Source organism: Ambystoma mexicanum, chromosome 9 (assembly GCF_040938575.1).
Source record: "Ambystoma mexicanum isolate Mex_15411 chromosome 9, UKY_AmexF1_1, whole genome shotgun sequence".
In the NCBI taxonomy this organism is placed as follows: domain Eukaryota; kingdom Metazoa; phylum Chordata; class Amphibia; order Caudata; family Ambystomatidae; genus Ambystoma; species Ambystoma mexicanum.
Window position 1 is genome coordinate 1,329,223,146 of NC_090931.1, and position 16,109 is coordinate 1,329,239,254.

The window sequence follows — 16,109 nt, forward strand, 5'->3', positions numbered from 1 at the left end:
TCCTCCTTTTTCCTTTCTCTTTCCCTTTCTGCATCTCTTCATTTCTTCCTTATCCTTTCTTCTTCTCATCTCTCCTACCTTTCTCTTTTTCCCTCTTGTTTCTTTTCCCTCTCGCTTTCTTCTTCATCCCTACTTTCGTTCTCTCTCATATCTTCTTTGCTCTCTATCACTCTTCCGCCCGCACTCTTTTCTCTTCTTCTTTCTCTTGCCTTTCCTTACCTTCCCTTTCCTTTTCTTTTGAATCATCAATGCCCTTTGCATCTAATTTAAGCATTATTTGTCCTCTTATCCATTCATTTGATATAATCGCTGACTCATCCCTGTTGCTCTGCCTATCTCTGTCTCTCTGAACCTCTTCCTCGGCTTCTGCGAGCTTCACATGTAAGCTGCAGCACTCGTCATATTCTGCGTGTGTGGACATTGGTTGCTCATTTTCTCTCCATTTATAATGTCTTCACTACTATAGCCGAGGGGTGCGTATGTGGGATTAGAATACTCTGCTGCTGCTTTTAATGCTTTTAACGGGTATAACCCTTTTGAGGCTGAGGATGGATCAGTGCTCTGAGGAGGAGGTGCCGTGGGTATCATACACCCTTTGTCATGCAGGTTAAGAATCCATTTCTTCTTAATTGGCTCTGCCTCCTGTTCCTCGAACATTTTCCATAGTTACAATATGCTCATTCTATTCGGTAATAGTTTTCCCTTATAAGTGGTATGCAAATATGTGCACATGTATTGCAGTACTGTCCTCGAATGCAATGTCTTTCACCTACCCTGCGCAATATTTTGTAAGTGTGTCCTTATATCAGGGCAATGATTTGCACATGTTAATTATCAGAGTGTCTCCCATGATAATAGTACAACAATATAACTTACCAATGATCGATAAACACAATTGTGATTCTCGCTCACCTTTTCCTTTTCACTCACCCCTACCCAACAATATTTCCCCACAAATCAACACTTTTGCATGTCTCTCCAAGACTATGGGCCTCATTACCCAGTAGGCGGTGAGCCATGGCGCTATTAGCGCCATGGCTCATGCCGGTAAAATACCGGCACCGCCTTGGCGGAAAGGGGATTTACCGCCCCATTCCAAGGTTGGAAGGGCGGTAAATCCCCCTTCCGCCATTGCCCTTCCCCATTCTGATTTCTGCCCCATAGGGCTCTATGGGAATGGGGAAGGCGCTAATTACGGCACTGCAATTTTGCGGTGCCGTAATTAGCTCCGAGGTCCCTTAGCGGGTTGGATTTTAACGCCTGCAAAAAGCAGGCGTTAAATCCCCCAACCCGCAAAGGGACCTCGTAGTAAGGCGGTAGGGATTTACCGGTACCGGTATTTTACCGGTACCGGTAAATCCCCACCGCCATCCGTGTAATGAGGCCCTATGCCTCTTGCATCGCTCAATCCCTTAGAGAAGCACCACAAACACCACTCATGCTCTGAACAGCTCCACCTCGCTGTTCCTCTCAATTCTTCTGAGCGCCACCACAAACACCACTCGCTCCGAGCAGCCTAACCTTGCTGCTCCCACACCGGACCACACTCCTTGGTCCACGCCACCACTTTATATCCTCCATAAAATATACAAAAAAACACTTTTATAATCCTAAACTATCTCACAAGATAAGGGTAGTGCCAGCAATTACTTCACAAATAAATACACTACAGCTGTCTTCCCAACTTCTGGTGAGGTAACTGTGTCTTTTTATAACTGCCCCATAACAAGGCTTACCAAGTGATCAGTTCTGACTCTTGTCAGAAGGTAACTTTCTCAATCTTTTACTTCTTCACAAACCCACAATATTCGAAAAGACCTTTCTTAATTATGCCATGCCTATATTATACTTACATCTACAGATCTGCTGAAGGTCTTATGCGTCGAGTCTCCCCTATCAGCCTGCTGCACTCTGCCCTACAGGGTGCCCTGCAGGGCCTGGACAGGACTTCTCTCCAAAGGGGGTTCCTTTCGACCTCTCTTAGTTGTGCATAATCCCGTTCTCCCCAGTTGCCTCCATAGTCTTTGGGCCACGGCAGCGACCCCTCGACAATCGGATGACATTTAGCCAACCTTCCTCTGCAACCATCTGTTAAGATGGCCCAGCAAAGTCCCTAATAACCCAGAGGACCTGCAGTCAATCCAAACTGGACTCAAAGACAAAGTAGACAAAGTGAAAGGCATAATCCAGCTTTATTATCAGTCAAATAAATCAGGGACAGCATACAAGTATTAAAATCTTGCCGCACTCTGCACATCCATTATAAAAATGATTTAAGTAGTACAACTTCGTCATAAATGATGTCCTTGCATTTATCAGTTTACAAAAACCTGCAGGGAATGGGGCTTGCTTAGAGATGGTCGCTACATATACACTATATATGGTTTAAACATCTAATTGGGTTATACTTGTCTGATGGCTCCTGCTGAGACCACCCCTATATTGATAAAGGTTAGATTATATCATTTCTATATCAAAGTTGGCACATAACTTGATGGATGGCATAACAACAGGGACGCAGAAAGGTTGGATTTCTGCTAACCAACCTTGGAAAATTGACAGGTCATCAAAACATGAGCCAGATGGAGAGTAGGAGAGAGAGGTCCATGGATTGCTTTTCTTCCAACTAATTAAAGTTACTGCCCCTTATTTCTAGGCCATGGAGATCTATTTGTACTTGGCCTTGTGTGGCGTCTTGAGTACGTGTCTTGTGTACGTGTAGGGAGTATGGCAGGTGTCCGATCTTTGTTCACTTGTAATGAATAGACAATGTGTCCCAGTTGTGAGTCACATGTGATGGGACCATATTTATGATAGATGTATCCTGTATTTATTGATAATTTAGCTAATATTAATGTAAGTGTCATGTTTTCTCTTGCCACCGGAGACATTCTTGAGTTATTCTTCATGGAGTCTTTTGGCTTGCTATTTTACTGCATCTTTTACTGCACCTGACTAACAAAGACTGGTTGTGCTCTTAATTAATCTGGGAGTGTACTGCTTGTGTCCTGGACATTTCTAACTTGTACTTTCTCTCTGTCGGTCCAGTCCTCCCTTATGTCAATGTAACCATGGCTCGGGTTGTTAGCTACTGTCTGAGCTCTGCACGGCTCTGTATTTCTGTGAATTTAGAATTGTAGTTCTCTAGAGGTTTTGAGGTCATTGCTTAGCTAAAAGCATGCTGCAGCTTCCATGTTGGAGAATATTCTGCCCCATTATACCTGTTTTTCAATGTTAGTGAGCAATATGTGTGTGTCTTTTATGTTACATTCAGTTTATACATCGGTTATGTTAGTGTTCTTCATGTCTGGTGGATGCTATGTTTGATTTCTTCATGTATAAATTCATAAATTACTTATTGTATGTGTTCTTCATGTTATGTGCACATTTGCTTCATGTCTAATGCATGCACGTGTAAGATTATAACGTTAGTTTGATTGCTTTTGGCACCTTCAGCTTAAAATGTCCTGCTGCACCTGCCTGGGATAAGGGTGGTACAGTTGTCTTAGTGAGTAATGTTTCTCACCGGTGTGGTATTGGGTCGGGGGAGGGGCAGAAGCTATGGATGACGTATTCATCTGCCCCCCCAACAGAAACAAGATGAACTCAAGCCAGAATTGAAACAGCAAGGTATGGAGGCATTGATAGGGGCATCATATTCATTCCACATGGCACATGCAGGCGGGCGCAGAATGTGGCACTCCCAAATCTCTCACCCTCCTCTGGGGCAGAAGTGGCTCTCTGAAAACCATGATAGGCCTCCTGCCCCTGTTCCCTCATGACAGTGTTCACTCTCAGACCCTCACACTTGAAAAAGCCCAGTGTCATGAGGGAACCCATTGGATGGTCAGTTATGGATCCCATCCCCTTTATGGCCAGGTGATGTATTCATCCATAGAAGAAATATATTTTTCCTCCTGAATAATAAAGTCCTTTTGCATATGCATAACATACAAGAGCTCTCCTCACTCTCTTTCTTTCATTTCAGAAAAGCTACAGGTGTCAAAGTGCACCAGCATCCAACACTTGCCCATAAACAATTGAGAGCTAAATACTCCTCGGGGACGATCGAGGTAGGTCTTGCATGAGTCAGGAAAGGTAGCTTCAGATGCCCTCATGCCAGTCAGTTAGATGCTGCATCTAATCAAAGGTAATAAAAAGATGCAGCTCAATTGCTTGTGAAGCTGCCAGAATAATTAAATGTGCATAAACAAATCAGTCTTGCAGAACAATGCCCCAGAACATATTGTTGCAAAAACTGTAATAGTTGCTTTGACATCATACCCTAGATCCAACTGAATATGTATGTCCATAGGCCAAAAGAATGAACAAGAAAAATCTGCAGAAGAGAAACAACACTGCAATGAAGAACAGCAGCACAGGGGCAGTGAAACGAGCACACCATCCGCATTCATGATCTACAGCATCCTGATGTAAATGTCCACAAAAAGGTGCTTTAAAGTTGCTGTGGGAAGCCAGACACAGGTAATGTAGTACAGGAACATACCATGCAACAGAACACATGCAAGAGTTTTCAAAATCAGTGCCTAACCATGGTAATCAATGCAAAACACATGCAAACCGAGCGCACAAGTCGAGGGTACACATGGTTGGACAGCGTCAAAACACTTTTGTAGAAGGCTGATCCTGCCCAACCTTGGGTGTCTTTGAGGGCCAGAGTAAAAAAAAAATGGTTTGTTCCATTCAATTGCATTAATAGTTTAGTGAGTACTCGCCCAGAGTTTGGATTCGTACACAGATCATCGGTTTGTCAAGTCAGACACCCACACGACTGCATAGGAATGTGAGGAGTGTGACAGAATACCAGATGTGAGGGCAAATTTGCGTGAACTATTTTGATTTTTGTAACCTGAAACAATGCTGGCAATTCTGCCTCAGAAAGTGAGCTCTAAAATTCAGACTCACTCTCATAAATGCTCCATGCTGAAAAGTATAGTGCAAACATATACCTCTGCTGAGCCTGTCTGCTGACACCTCTTAGCAGCTGCTGTGTTACTTGAGCAGGGTCTGATCTCCTCAAGGATCCGAACCAAGTGCAGCTGGCAGGCACGGGCAGAATAAAATAGCTTTTTATATCACGCTTCATGCCGGACCCATGTTGCTCAGCACTGTCTTGCTCCCAAGATGAGCATGTTGCCCTGAGTTATCCTGCCGGGCCAAGTTGCATAAAAGCAAAGAGCATTTTGGGATAAGAATACCGAAATTAATTTATATTTCAAATATGTCTGTGATAGTGATTCTTCAAGCATGAAACCCTCTGAGCAAGAAATGCATACTGGGCTCTCTGCTCTAGTCATTTAACACAATACTCATCCTAACAGATAAACGGCTGTAACCACAAGACATATATACTTACTTGCAGAATGTTAAGTTATCCATGTGAGAATTCAGCTGTTTCATGTGGAGCGCAGCTCGTGAACTAATCACATACTGCCGCTGGTTATGGCGAGTTTCTGGGGGGGCCCTTCCAAAAGGAGGATGGACTCTGGCAAGACAAAATTGTGCCATGCACTACAACTAATCGAATGTAACCCTGTCACACTGAGCAGGGTTTGAAAGAACCACGAATTAAACATGTATATAATAAAATAAAACTGTCAGTCAAGGGTGTACTCATTTCTCACGAGAATACAGGGAGACTATATGTGTTCTCTCATGTAATTGTATTGGCATAGACTTGAGAGCATGAAATTAAACTGCTGGACCAAAACCCAATGAAAAATCTATTTTGTCATTTCAACTCATGTTATGTTATGTTATGTTATGTTAAAGGTACTTGTATAGCGCACCGTCACCAACGGAATTGGTCCGTAGGCACTGTGGCAGATCTATAAACAGAAAGGACGGGTAGGGTTAGTCGAGAGGAGGGGAGCAGCAGAGTGGGAGATGAGGTGTGCTATAGGCAGCTTCAGCTCGGTATACACCGAGTGCTGGGCTTTGGTGCTAGTATCGGATTGGGCGAGACCTCAAGTGCTGCAGATGAGGTTTATGTGTTGTTGATGCGGTGTGGTAAAGTGCGTGCAGATTGCTGGGAGAGAGATGGTTGTGTGGTTTAAGTAAGCAGAAGATTGAGGGTTGGGTTAATGATTAACAAATGTCCTCATAACACATTTCATAACAAACCATATATACAATAAGGCACACACATTGTTACATTGCATTGAGAATAATCAGAAAAATAATCCACTATACATATGATACATTTCTTGAAAATACTTGGCCTGACATGCTTCAATACCCTCATGGTATGTGGGATCTTCCTCATGTCAAAAGCGATGAGTAATGGTGTGCGACTAGCAACCCCCTCAAAAATCAGATGTTCTTCGTAATTTAGTAGTGAAAATGTTCTTGCCCCAAAATGTCTCCTAAAATAAGCACAGACTTTTGGGAAGATAACTGTAATAGTGTGAACACGTTTCAGATGCTGCAGTCGGACTTCCCTGGACACCTGTGCAAATGCTACAATAGTTTTTTTTTTTAAAGTATTGTAGCATTTGGCATATATTATGAATAGTCAGCATGAAAAGGTTTTACATTGGCAATAGTGACATATATTGATGGGCATGACAATGGCCCTTATTACAACCCAGGCGTTAAGGGGTTAACGGCGCCGTAAAAGGTGGCAGCGACGTTAAACCCTTAACGCCTGATTACGAGGTCCCTTTGCGGGTGGCACTTTAACGCCTGCTTTTAGCAGGCGTTAAAAAACCAACCCGCAAACGGACCTTGGTGCTAAGTACGGTGCCGCAATTTGCGGCACCGTACTTAGCGCCTTCCCCATTCCCATTGAGCCCTATGCGGCAAAAATGGGAATGGGGAAGGGCCATGGCGGCATGGGGAATTACCGCCCCGCCAACCTCGGAATGGGGCAGTAATTCCCCATTCCGCCATGGCGGAGTCGTTAAGTTACCGGCATGGACCATGGTGCTATTATCACCATGGTCCAACGCCAGGTTTTAATGCAGGCAATGTAGATCCCAGGCACAGCTAGTTTGGCATCCTGGCATGGGACAGGTCTCGAGCCTTTTCTCTGGGCACAGCTAGCTTGGCATGCTGGGATGAGACAGGTCTCAGGCCCTTTCTTTGGGCACAGCTAACTTGGCATGCTGGCATAAGAAAGGTCACAGGCCTTTTCTCTGGGCACAGACAGCTAGCTTGGCATGCTGGCATGAGACAGGTCACAGGCCTTTTCCCTGGGCACAGCTAGCTTGGAAATATGTTGCAAAATGCTCCTGTGCATGGTGGGTGTTTTTTCTTGTTTCCTTCGATGAACCAACTGTAACTCGTATGGCTTTCTATTCATTATTTCTGGAAGTTGGGCTGCAAAATGCAATGTTTGAACTCAGTTTTACAAAAATCCTGGCATTAACCCCTGTGATGATTGGGTTTTAGCCATGCCAGCTTGGGGAAATATGTACACCCCTCCAATTCACCTGCTGCCGCTGGACCATGGGCTTGAAGTCAAATCTTCGTTCAGCAGTCAACAAATTGCCCATGGCAGACCACCTCCACCAAACCCTGCCACTTACACATTGTTTTCAGCCATGTTGTGCGTATACCTAGCATTAAATAAAGACAACAAAATGGAGCTTCTCGATGACTCATATCACGCATGCGCCTACACTACCTTTCCTATCACAGATCACACGCGCTTAAAAATCTCAATGCACTGTAACAGAAACTGCACAGCACGTGCCAAGCTGCAGGGGATTAGAACACGGACGCTGCTGTGTGGAAAGCCTGGCTTGATCAAATTGGTTTGGTGAATAACGGCCACAGTCTTTTCCGCCTTAAACGTCAAAAGTGAAACCTTTCTACGATATTATGCTACTTGACAATTTGACATAATACAAATGTAAGATCTTAACCCGCTTAAACCAGCCTGCACGCTAAAGAAGCCAAGCAGAATGTTTTGCTACAAGAAAGCTCTGCGTCATTAATTTCTCTCTGGACTCCATTTAATTAAAACTGAATTAGCGCGAAGAATGTTATCCAAAGGCGATCTAAAAAAAAAAAAACACGCGCTCCTGGCTCTTTGATGTGGTTGGAAAGAGATTAACGAACGATATGTTTAATAAATGGCCGTGCGCACGTGACTGCAGAAATTACAATATTATCAAGCGTGTTTACTCACGCTGTCACCGCAACCACTTTCTTAAGCGTGCAAGACGATAAATCACGCGTAATCTTGCGTGACAGCTGCTATGACGTCATCTGCCTTTGAGGTGCCGGCGATACGCATTTTTCCAGAAAAAGCGTGCAAGTGTTGGCACAAGAACAACTGCCTGCAGCTAACACTGGAACAACAGTGCACGGCCCTGTCTGATTGGGGTGATAACTACCTGTGCTTGTGAATGCATTGGTGGCAAGTATGTGTGAAACGATGCTCGGAGTCATTAGCCACTGTACTGTAGTTTGTGCGGGCCTGTGAGGCGTGACGCGCTTGGCGCGTTCCTTGGGCGGGAATGGTCTGTCATCTGCTCATTGTTGCTTCTGCAGTAAAAATATGCCAAGGAGGACTTTTGACTGCCAACCAGCGTTCCACGCCGCCCTTTGTACACCAGACACCCCTGTCCCATTTTCTAATTTATCTCTCACTAGTTTTGTCCCTTTGCTGGAAACGTGTTATTTTAGGAATGGTTGTGATTAAGAGAGTGTTCATTTATCGTGAAATCTTGGCAGGCTTTTCACACCTGAACAGTCTCTGAAATCTGGTATGCGCAAAAATTCCAGACATGTCACGAGGGCCGATCAATCTTTTTTTTGTTCGATGTTTAACCTTGAAATGCGGCTTACCAGTAACGAGGGATATACGCCTAAATTTCTGATTAACATATTGAGCTTTCTTTGCAGGCAAAGACATTGATTATGCCAAGAAAAGTCTAGTTCGCGGAACAATCTGGAAATACTGTAGAGCTAGCAGTTTACCATGGGGCGAGTGGGTCCTGCCCTCTAATATTTAGGTAGCTGTGGCCAGTAAGGTAGCTCCTCAAATAGGTGTGCATTCTAGAGAAACCAAAAACAAACAGAAGTAAAGATGGAGGCTGGAGAGATAGGAGAAGGACTGCTCTAGGACTAGGTTGTTGATGCAACCAATGCGACAAGACAGGATCCGTCGATGCAACTAACGCAACAAGACAGGTCCGTCGATGCAACTAACGCAACAAGACAGGTCCGTCGATGCAACCAACGCAACAAGACAGGATCCTGAGTGAGGTTCAGGGAGGGAAGGTATTAAAGCTTGCAGTTATAATGATAACGATGGGAAGGAGTGGGTCACCATTGCTTATGATATGAAGGACGAAATCAGTATTCTGCATCGTCACTGTTTCGGTTCGACACTATTGTCTGAAGCAGGACGGCTAGTCACATGGACATTGTGGATTTGGTGCTCTGAAGTGATTGGATGCCCATTACTTGTTCCTATTTTTCCTAGGAATGGTAGATGTGTGACAGCGCAGTAGTTGGGTGTGCCATTAGGGTCTCTGTCAGTCTTAAATGATCTGGACAAGATAGCTTGGGTACGTTCGGCATTGCTAACTTTCCAAGATGGGGATTTTCTGATGGCGGGGTAAGATCTGGTGTTATTTTTGTCACCCTCATATGTGAGGAATTTGAGGATTTCAGAGTTGTCGGATTCTGGGAGATTTGCTGACGTTATCCTTGTGGGCAATGGATGAAATGTGGTGGACAGGGAAGGTGTGGATTACTTGGTGTTGTTGTGTGGTCTGATTGTGTTGACTTTAGAGATTTATTTCTTTATGTTATTGCTTACAGCGCAGACCTACCTCGAGAACAGTGGAGCATTTTACAGCAGGAGGGTGCCGGCATTGTGCTCGGCATGTTATGCAATAGAGAAGTACTCCTGGTGGAGGGGTAGAGATGAGTAATTGATTGACACCACTGGATCTGATCACAGAGCGAGGAAATATGGGATTTGGGAGAGGGTCGTTGCATTTCCTGACTTCTTGGAATAGGACTCTGCTTCTGATAGAGGCCTCAGCTCGATCGGCGGTTACTATCTGCCCTTGGTTGTGGTGCTGTGGTTTCTTCCTGAAAAGCAGAACGTTTTCAGTTTTTTTCAGGATTCACATCTTTAATTTCTTGATTTCAAATGGAATGCTCGCTCTTAGTGAACACCTGGAAAGAGTTCAGGGCTTTGCTTTTGAGGAGCTAAGCTTCAGTGGGGAACGATGTTTGTTTTGTGATTGAGGGTGTTATTGAACTTGACATAGGGCTGATGATGTTGATGTCAGCATGAGCTGGAGAGGAGGAAGGTGTGATGAGATTCTGTTAAAGTGCATCAGTGGGAAAGTCCTTGAAAGACCGATATTGACATTATTGTGAATGATAACCCCCATTACTCTGAGAACATTCTTCTTCGTCACAGTACTTATATATTGAAGTCTAAAAGGCCCGATGACGGAATCCTGTGTCATAAAAAGACAGATTTGTCCATAGTCCCTAACCTTCCCAAAACCACACCCTTAATTTAGGCCTATAAGGGCTAAGGGGCCAGGTGGCTGTTCTGTTCATCTTATCCCAGCTGCTTACTTTGGTATCCTAACATCCCCATGGGATGGGCAAGAGGGAAGCGACTACAGTGATATGGAATAGAAGACTCAATGCAATGGCAATTGACAATTGTAATCATGGCATTATCCCTGCCTCGTCCTTTTCACATAAATCACATAATGAAGGCATATCTAAGCATCAGAACTTTTCATGACACTGAAGAACAAATAAACCTTTAAAAAAGTATATTTGTGCAAAACGTGCTTATATATGCTTCCAACATTTTGTACACCAATCATTAGAATGAAGAAGACGGTGGGATCTAGGAACCCACATAAGTCTCCCTTTCAGAAATTAAGATTGGGATATGAAGGTGAAAGACATTTCCCATTTTTCTCCCCTACAGACATCCACCCATGGCTTCTGCCTAAGAGGCCAATACTCCCCACATGGAATATTTTGGAAAAATCAAAGGGAAGAGGAACCTCTCCTAACTCATTGGCCCGAACGTTTGGCACTGTAATGGAGCCAATTAGGGTCCTGCTGATGGCTAAAATCTCTACAGCTAGCCCTTAGCAAGAGTTATTCACATCTATTCACACTGTTTGCAATATTCTGATCTGATCCACTACCTCCTGAGCTGCTGAAAGAGAGTCCAATGCCAGCAAAGCAACCCCCACATCCCAATTGAAGGCCTTGATCTGAGGGTCTAGCTATCTGGAAATGTCCTGAACAATGAAGGTCTACAGGCGACGTCACCTAGACCCACCAGAGTGAACCAGATGTAGGGCCACCAGGAGCAAAACCTCATATTACAGACACTGTACAGTTACTTCCTGTACAAGTTGGGGCGGAGCCTCCAACGTGCTTTCTATATCTGTTTCTAAATCCTTATCTCCTTCAGTCACATCCACGGTGGCAAACACGCCACGTCACAGGAGTCTGAAGGTGGCAATGATGGCCTGCCTCACTTGCTACCACCCGTTCATCATTGGCGGTGACAGTTTTGTGCCATAAAAGGAGGCGTGGGCACAGCACTACAATCAGTGCTATCAATTGTCTTGTGGTTTTTATTGGAGCAGTTTTTAGTACTTTTTCTAAGCCTGGTTTTTGGCTGTTTTTGTTTTTGCCCAAATTTGTTTTAAAAAACTCAAAAAAGATGTGTTGAATTTCTCTTGCTGTTTTCTCCATCCAGGTTCTCCCCTGCCTTCTACCCTACACACATGAACCCATAATGGTCCTTTTAAGAAGCAACACAAAAGTATGTCAAATAGGCGTGTACATGCTTGTTATGTAAAGACATTGCAATGTTTAAAAATATTGAAATGGTTTTATGCATTTTAAACAAGTATTGGCAATGCCAACAGTTTGGGCCTTTGTGTGGGAATGGCACTTGCCAAGCACTGCCGTAGTGATACTAACAGGCCATTGATGGTAGCAGGTGCAAAATGGTGCGAGAACCTGGGAATCTAATAGCAGTGCCTTGCAAATGGCTAATACTTATACAACAGCCAAAACTGTTGGCTTTGCCAATGCTTGTTTTTAAAAGGACTTCATTGAAGGATATGCATAGTGCCTATAAATCTAGTGGCTGCAAGCAGAGCTGGTTAACACATGTTTATAACACCAGTAGCCGGTTTACAGCTCCAATAACTTATTAGCGCTCAGTAATCTGCTTTTGAAAAACACCAGCAGCCACTTAGGGCTTCATTCCAGGTATGATGGTCTGGAAATAAGGGTGCCGGTAGCAACGTACCATTACGATTTCCGGACCACTAAACCAAGGGTCTGCCAATAGGGGCATGGAACTCCCAGCAGGTCTGACCAGGGAGTTCAGGCCCCTACCGGCAGGCTTTTCACTGAAGCACTGGCACTGTTACTAACGTTGCCGCAGCTTCAGGCTTTTCATTCCCAAATGTGTTACGGGGTCAGCGGTATCCTTCCGCCTAACGCTGGGTTTTACCGCTGATCCCCTAATGAAGCCCATAGTGTGCAAACATTGATGGTAAGTTTTGATTAAAGTGAGCTCAAAGAGTTCCCATAAGGAGGCGTTTTGGATAGAGAGGGGCAGGAATGGGGTGGGAAGGGTCATAGGGTTTAGCATGTCCATGGGGAGTCAATGGGTGGGCAAATAACTAAACAATACCTTGAAGCTTTACGCCCGCCCCCTCATTTATCATTTCTCCCTATCTGTACTCTAATGCAATAGTTTCGGCTGATATGTGGCTCTGCCAGAGAATAGCCGAAACTAAAAAGGGGGTTATGTGGTAAATGAGAATGGGGGATAGTTTCTTTTTAGCTGCAGATATGTTGAGTTAGAAAGAGCCTGCAGATGTGGAAATTCAGAAAGAAAGAATCAGCAACATTGAGACTTTAGAGAATAGTGAACGCTGTGCTCTACATTACATTTCAAACTCCTTCATACTGGCGAGTGAACAAAATAAGGGTTACACTTCATCATAATTTCCGCTTTATTTTAGAGAGATTCTATAAAGGCACAACATAATACATAAAATGTAGTAAAATGAATAAGAAAATTCATACACATCCAGCAACATTCTCACTGGTAGACTTAATACATTATATGGAAGAAAAAAATCCCAAAACAGTAAATCCTTCTGGAGTAGTACAGACTAAAAGGTATTAATGTCTTGTACATAAACACTCTTAGCTTCCATGATCTACTTATGTAGTTGGCTACTACAAAGGCAGCAAGTGAGAACCAGTGAATCTACTAAACACCAATGCAAGGCTTGATTTCTGAAGCAGAGGTTTCAAACACTGGTTTCTGGGAAATGTCTACAGTGGGCAAAAAATAAACCAATAAACACAAAATACATGTAGCAAAATGGGCAGCAATTGTCAACACGTTTCCATAGTGCAGTCAGAGCAGCCATTGGTTATATCCCTAATCATAATGTAGTGTATAAAACTTATAAAGGGCTCATTTTCATTCATGTATAATTGTATGCCCTACATGTTTTTTGAAGAAGAACAACTCTTTGGCCAGTCCACCCTTAGCACACAGATCTAGGTATAATTTCATGGCTTTCTTGGCATGTGAATACTTTCTCACATGCTCAAGAGCCTTACGATACGTGAGTCATTCAGAACTGTTCCCCGGTAAAGGAAGATTTTCAATGACGCCTCTAAGGTTGGGGTCTGCAAGCTGTGGCTCTCCAGATGTTTTTAAATAATTAAAAAAAGAAAATTCTATTGTGTTATAGTTTATTACAAACTTTGTTCACACAGACAAAAACTAAGAAATCATTCCTTAAAATTCATTTCCATCCTCATCAATTTTACATTTGGACCTTGAACTTGGCTACCTTCCCTGCGACTTGCTGTATGAGAGCTCTTATGTTACATTTGAGCCTCTAGAACGTTGTCAAGAAAGTCAATGCCCGCACAAACTCGTGCCATGTTTTCACCTAAGAAGAATAGACTCCACCATTCCTCCAATGAGAGAGTCTTAAAGTTACTGACGTGAGATTTCAAATGACGTGTCCTCTCTGATGTTACAGCTGAACAGGTTGTTAACAGATGTTTGGTCGATTCTATAGTTTGTGCTTCTTTGCAAAAACAACAAAATTGCTTCCAATGAAACTGACTAGCAACTGACTAGGTATTTCGGGTTGATGTTAATTGCGCGAGATTCATGTGGCAACTGTGACAATGATTTGTATTGAGATTAGATCTGTTGTGTTTTGATCCAATCCTGGAGTTTTAATTTTCGTTTTACAGCACAGGGATTATTAATCAGTCTCTCCAGTGATGTGTCCAAATTTGTCAGCTAGTCCAGACATTTCTTACGCCATTCTTTTAAGAGCCAGGGATACATTCCATTTGATGGAAGTTTTAATAGTTGGTAAGGTGGTGCTGAATCGGGCATGGATATCTTCCTTAACAAAGGAATTGATTTCCATAGCATTACCAAATACAATGATTGCAGCCATAGCTCAAATCTCATGTCGACTATAGGTAAACATTTGGGCATGTGTAAGACTGCCTTCCAGAAGTATCCTTCTAAGACATTCCATATTTTCCCTGTTAAATTTAGCCCTTCCTCTCCTTCATACGTTATAGTTGGTATCACTTTTTGCTTCTAGAAGATTAACAGTGGAACCATGGTGAATTTGCCATATGTTGCATGCAAAATTGTCCCTTGAGTAGCAAGCATTTTCGTTTTGGATTTTTATTCTGTCGCCCATGATGCTTCTCAAATGGATTAATGAAATTGAATGCCAAGATAGCGGATCGAATCTACCTCTTTTATATGGTTGCTTTCTAGTTTCCATTTGGCCGGTCTTTGTCTTTTACCATTTTCTTGTCCGAAACGTATGATTTTAGATTTTTTTGTATTGTTGGAGCTGATTTAATTTACGCTGTAACCCGATTTGGGTCTGATCTATAAGCACCAAATTTTCGGCAAATATAATCCATGATATTAACAGGCCATTTACCTTTGGTGGTAAGTCTCTTGCCTTCTTTAGTGAAAATGGTAAGTCTGGAAAGTAAAGATTGAAAAGTGTAAATGCCAATGGGCACCCTGTTTGACCCCTCTGTCGGTTTTGTTCTCGCGAGGGAGTTGTCCTTGGTTGTTCAATCTGATTTATATGGCAGTGTTGGTGTAGAAGGCCTTAATTGCTTGTAATAGATCATCAGGACAGTTCCAGGCATCTAGTATAGCCCATCCTTTTGCTCTATTCACACTATCCAAGGTCTGTTGTAAATCCATGAAGTCAAAATGTAAATTAGACTTGGCTTTCATAGTATGTAGTTTCAGTACATTTAGCAAAAAAATGTTTAGTTCTGTCCCAACGCCTTTCATGAAGCCGGTCTGTCCTGGATGTTTTCTTTTTCTGGCCATGCAATGAGTCGTTTTTGTAGGTTACAGGCAAACAGTTTATTTTGCCAATTACATTGAGCAGCGCTATGGGTCGATAATGTTTTGGCTCCACTCAATCTCCTTTCTTGTATATTGGGACAATGATGGCTGTTGTCCAAGAGAAGGGAGTCTCGCCTACAGATATGATTTGGTCGAATAAGGCAGAGATAAAGCAGGCCCAAGCCTCCGGTGCACTTTTTAGTATGCTGTTTGTCAAGCCACCAGGTCCTGCAGCCATTGACTGTTTACATTTTTTGATTGCCTCACCAATCTCAGTTTTGTCGATGTTAAAGTTCCATGGTTTAAGGATTTCATTTGGAGCGTTATTAGAATTTCCCTTTGGTTGGGTGAAAACCTTTGCAAAATGATTAACCCACTTCCCTTCTGTGACACCACTGCTCAAGATAGCTTGTTGGTTTACAGTTATATGGTTTATTAGTGACCAGGTATCTTGTGATTTCAGTCGACAGGTGGTTTTGAGCATTTCCTCTCATTGTTCTTGATACTGCACCATCTTGAAAGCCAGTGTACAATTCCGATAACGCTGTTTTCTTTTTTTTACTATAGCAGTTGCTGATGACTTCTGGGTCCTTTTTATTTCTTTGAGATCTGTTCTAAGTAATGTTTTCTGTTCTGCTACAGCAAGCCTATTTCGATGTTTGGGTTTTAGCTAGGAATTTCGGAA